This window comes from Schistocerca piceifrons, chromosome 1 (genome assembly GCF_021461385.2).
Source record: "Schistocerca piceifrons isolate TAMUIC-IGC-003096 chromosome 1, iqSchPice1.1, whole genome shotgun sequence".
NCBI classification, from domain to species: Eukaryota; Metazoa; Arthropoda; class Insecta; order Orthoptera; family Acrididae; genus Schistocerca; species Schistocerca piceifrons.
Genome location: NC_060138.1, coordinates 373,810,890 through 373,816,432, shown reverse-complemented (window position 1 = coordinate 373,816,432; position 5,543 = coordinate 373,810,890). Strand labels below are relative to the sequence as shown.

At 44.8% G+C, this 5,543-nt stretch overlaps 1 pseudogene; it reads left to right on the top strand.

Annotated features, from left to right (window-relative positions):
* The first annotated feature begins 4,131 nt into the window (after nucleotides 1-4,131).
* Nucleotides 4,132-4,249, top strand: LOC124728499 (annotated as a pseudogene).
* Nucleotides 4,250-5,543: the final 1,294 nt, after the last annotated feature.

Here is a 5,543-nt window from a genome sequence, read left to right as displayed (position 1 = left end):
CTTCTGTAAAGTTTGGAAGGTAGGAGACGAGATACCGGCAGAAGTAAAGCTGTGAGACCGGAACGTGAGTCGTGCTTGGGTAGCTCAGATGGTACAGCACTTGCCCGCGAAAGATAAAAGTCCCGAGTTCGAGTCTCGGTCCGGCACACAGTTTTAATCTACTAGGAAGTTTCATATCAGCGCACGCTCCGCTGCAGAGTGAATATCTCCTTCTGAAAATATTCCCCATGCTGTGGCTAAGCCATGTCTCCGCAATATCCTTTCTTTCAGGAGTGCTAGTTCTGTAAGGTTCGCAGGAGAGCTTCTGTAAAGTGTGGAAGGTAGGAGACGAGATACTGGCAGAAGTAAAGCTGTGAGGACGGGGCGTGAGTCGTACTTGGGTAGCTCAGATGGTAGAGCACTTGCCCGCGAAAGGCAAAGGTCCCGAGTTCGAGTCTCGGTCCAGCACACAGTTTTAATCTGCCAAGAAGTTTCACACACACTCTTTGCCGTAGAGGACTCGAACCTCCGACGGGGCAGCCGCGCGAACCGAGACAGAGCACCTTAGACCGCACTGCTACCCCGCGCGTCTGGCCACTATGCTCGGGTGCATTGAACCCACAGCTATCACATTCTTTTCTATAGGAACTGCACCACGAAACCACCAAAAGCTGTAATGGTTGTTTATTCATAGACAAAGCCAATAATGAAACTTCCTGGGAGATTAAAACTATGTGCCGGACCGAGACTCGAACACGAGATCTTAGCTTTTTGCGGGCAAGTGCTTTGCTTATCGAGATACGCAAGGACTATTCACGACCCGTCCTCATGGCGATACATCCGCAAAGATACGGTCAATAAGAAATAAAATCTCCACTTTTTCAAGTCCAGGACAACTACAAATATTCTTGGGACGTTTGCAATGGATTTTATGCAGCGATGGCAAAAGTGGAATAGCGATACGCACGTAAACAAAGGCGGTAGCATCGCCCCGCAAGTTATGATAGGGCAGTGCATTCGCGGAGCTCTCTTTTGTACTCAAACGATCCATGTGAAAACGTTTCCGATGCGATTGTGGCCACACGACGTGAATTAACAGACTTTGAACGCGGAACGGTGGATAGAGCTAGACGCATTAGACAATCCATTTCGGAACTAGTTAAGGAATTCAGTATTCCGAAACCCACAGTGTCAAGAGCGTGCTGGGAGTACCACACTTCAGGCATTACCTCTCATCACGGAGAAAGCAAAAGGCCCACGGCCTTCACTTAATAAGTGGAAGTAGCGGCGTTTGCGTTGAGTTGTCAGTAGTAACAAACAAGCAACACTGCGTGAAATAAACGCAGAACTCAGTGTGAGACATACGACGGACGTATCCGTTAGAACAGTGCGCCGAAATCCTGCGTTAATGGGCTGTTGGATCAGGCGACCGACGAGAGTGCCTTTGCTGACAGCACGACTTAGTCTGCAGCGCCTCTCCTGGGCTCATGAACATCTCAGTTGGACCTAGACGACTCTAAAACTGTGGCCTGAACAGATGAGTCCAGATTTGAGTTGATAAGAGCTGATTGTAGGGTTGGAGTGTGGCGCACACCCAACGAAGCCACGCACCCAAGCCGCCAACAAGCCACTGTGCAAGCTGGTAGTGGATCCACAGTGGTGTGAGTTGTGTTTACATGTATCATGAATCATTATGTTCGGTTACTTGAAGACGATTTTCAGCCATTCATAGACTTATTGTTCCCGAACAATGTTGTGTTATATCACCGGCTCACGATTTGGCTGAAGAACATTCTAAACAACTCGAGCGAGGGATTTCGCCACACATATCGTCCGACATGAATCCCATCGAACATTTATGGCACATAATCCAGAAGTCAGTTCGTATACAGTGTCCTACAGCGGCCACACTTTCACTTTATGGAAGGCTATAGAGGTAGAGGACTTCCAGCGACTTATTGAGTCCATCCCATGTCGAGTTGCTATACCAAGTCGGGCAAAAAGATGTCCAACACGGTATTAAGAGGTATTCAAAAATGGTTCAAATGGCTCTGAACACTATGGGACTTAACATCTGAGATCATCATTCCCCTAGAAAAAATGGTTCAAATGGCTCTGAGCACTATGGGACTTAACATCTGTGGTCATCAGACCCCTAGAACTTAGAACTACTTAAACCTAACTAACCTAAGGACATCACACACACCCCATTCCCCTAGAACTAAGAACTACTTAAACCCAACTAACCTAAGGACAGCACACACATCCATGCCCGAGGCAGGATTTGAACCTGCGACCGTAGCGGTCTTGCGGTTCCAGACTGAAGCGCCTAGAACCGCTCGGCCTCTCCGGCCGGCTAAGAGGTATTCCCACGACTTTTGTAGCCTCAGCGTATATCGAACAAACAGGCATGAATTTCGGAATTAGATATAAGGAACACACGCAAAACCGTGAGAGCAACCAATCCACATTTTTTACGTGCATTTAAAAAGCTAATAACATAAAGCAGAAAATATTGAAAATGCCCTAAAATATCTACACAAAGAACCTAAAGCACATGTAGTAAACATTTTGGAGCAAACGTAAGTTGACAGTTATACAAAAAAAAAAAAAAAAAACACCCAGAAGACACCTCAATGAACAAACAGATTTCAAACTCAAAAATATCTCGAAAATTTTGTTGACATTACAAAAGAAAAAGAGTAAATTGTCGACATAAGCACAAAGCAATAGGAAACTTTGTCATTTGGTGAAAACCACAAAAACAGTATCTCTGAAAAATTAAATGTATTCACTGATTTTCCGAGAAAGCAGAAACTCCATTGTAAATATTTAGCGTCGCTGGAGCCGAAGCTGTCAAAAATAACGTAAAAAGATCACTTAAATAAAAAGTAAACACATAAACTACATGATACAATCATAATAGAAATACAAACCAAGTCTACGATACAAAATGCTTTATAGACCGCATAATACCAGCTGCTACGTAAAAATAAGGCGCCACATGTAGAAACAGAATAACATAGACGTAAGGTGAAATATTATACCATCTTCACACGCACACTTGATAATGCCAAAACATCAGACGAGCTCGTCGTGTAGCTTTTGTCACGAAGTGTAAATAAATAAATAAATAAATAGTGCAGGAAAAAACATCTATCTAATATAAAATGTTGTTCTGCGACCTCGCGCAAGAATTCCAGTACCTCATCTTCTCAGCGCAACCTCCTCTGCAGAGTGAAAATTTCATTCTGTAACTGCACTGTTGTTTGTGGAAATTGTTACACCCATTAGGAATGGTCTGAATCACTCCAAAATCCTGCGATGTTTACAACAGTGGAACTCTAACAACCACACATGTTGAGGAGAGATGACGTGCATGTAGGACCACCGGCGTCCTCTTTTGTGTAACTGGGTAGGCCAGTGTTACACCACGCTGAGTCGGCGCAGATCTGAAGTGAGCGAATTACCTTCAGTGTGGAAAATTCACCGCCCTCCAGTGTAAGTACATGGCGTAACAACGAATTGATAATTGTTGTTCATCATGACAAAGGACAGATGAAACACATTGCGGCAAATTAATCGTTAATTCAATTCTCACGAACAACAGACTACCCAACATGTACAACTGCTTATCGCGCTTCACGTGCATAGGACTAGTACTTTTGGACTCTCGAAGTGTAGCAAAAGGTCCCCACTGATGTGTCACGGTGCCCATTGATACGTGGAAGGATATGTGAGGGCATACAGCCCCCTTACCAACAGCATGCCTTCAGCTAAGCAGCGGAAATATTGTGTGACATCGACATTCGATGAAAAGGCTCCCATGATATATTCATCATCTTCTCTAACTTCCATTGTATGTGAATCCATTACTTTCTCTAAACCACCTACATTTGTACATATACTCCGCAAACTACACTGCATGGTGGAGGGCACGTCATATAAATATTATTGATTTTCTTTCCTGTACACTTCGCGCATTGGACGAAAGAAAAATTGACGATGCATAAGGTTCCTTAACTCCCATATTTTCATCACTTCTAGGCAAGATTTGCGATAGTGTGTGCATAATGGTCGCATCGTATTCGTCGGACACTGGTTATCTAAATTTAACCAAAAGGATTTTGCAAGGACTATATCGTCTTTCTGTTCAGCGGCCTTGCCGCAGTGGTGACACCGGTTCCCGTTAGATCACCGAAGTTAAGCGCTGTCGGGCTGGGCTAGCACTTGGATGGGTGACCATCCGGTCTGCCGAGCGCTGTTGGCAAGCGGGGTGCACTCAGCTCTTGTGAGACAAACTGAGGAGCTACTTGATTGAGAAGTAGGGCTCCGGTCTCGGAATCTGACATACGGCCGGGAGAGCGATGTGCTGACCACGTGCCCCTCCATATCAGCATCCAGTGACGCCTGTGGGCCGAGGATGATATGGCGGCCGGTCGGTACCGTTGGGCCTTCATGGGCTGTTTACGAGGACAGACAGAGAGATGTCGTCTTTCTCCCAACCAGTTCCATTAATCTTCCTCGAGCATTTTTTCCACAGTTTCATCAGAACTACATCGAGCTGTTACGATCCTAGCAGCGTGTCTCTGAATCTATTCGATATAGGCAGCCATGCCTATTTGACAAGGACACCAAACACGGGACAATACCCTAGAATTTGTTTCACTAGCGTCTTGTACGCGATAACTTTTATAGTATATTGCATTTTCCCACAACCCTTCTAAACAATCTAATTCTTCCATTCATCTTCCCAAATATTGATTTTACGAGATATTTCCCTTTCATATCGCTCCTTGATACTGGCGCTAAACGCTCATACGATGTAACTCGCTCAAGACAATCTCAGTCAACCGTGCTACCACATACTACCGGGTCCTATCTCTTTGTTGTAGACATCATCCTAGGTTTATCAACATTTGAAGGGAGCTGCTATTTGTATTACGCAAAGTCTTTTCGAAACTTCTTTCTACCGGGCAGCGACGATCATTTTGCAATGCCCAGCCGCACCGGCTATCATGTAACGCTGCGGATAGTGTGTGATAAATTGTGTACATATATTGAAAACATCTCATTACACTTCCTCGTGGTACACCAGATATTAGTTTCATCTCTGGGGAATATTCGCCATCCAGTTCGAGTATAAGGTTTCTGGTTCTATTAGTTAAGTCAGTCACATACTTTAGAAAATACGTCGTACATTGGTCTGCGATTCTGAGGATCCTGTCTTTTACCCTTTTTATAAACGGAGTGAGCTGTACTCCTTTCCCAGAATCAATGGGCTGTTCACATCGAGTGAGGTGCCTCGCCTTGGGGAGGACGACGGTTCAATTCCCCGTTCAGCCATTCACATTTAGATTTGCCGTAATTTCCCTAAACCGCGTAAGGCAGATGGCGTGGTTGATGCTTTGAATGGGCACGGCTGATCTCCTTCCAGTCATTCCCCAATCAGAATGTGCTCTTCATCTCTAATAATCTCGTTGTCCGCAGGACAATTTGCTGCGCAAGAGATTATGTATAAATATGAGCTAGGAATGAACCTAATTGCGCGATATATTCAATGG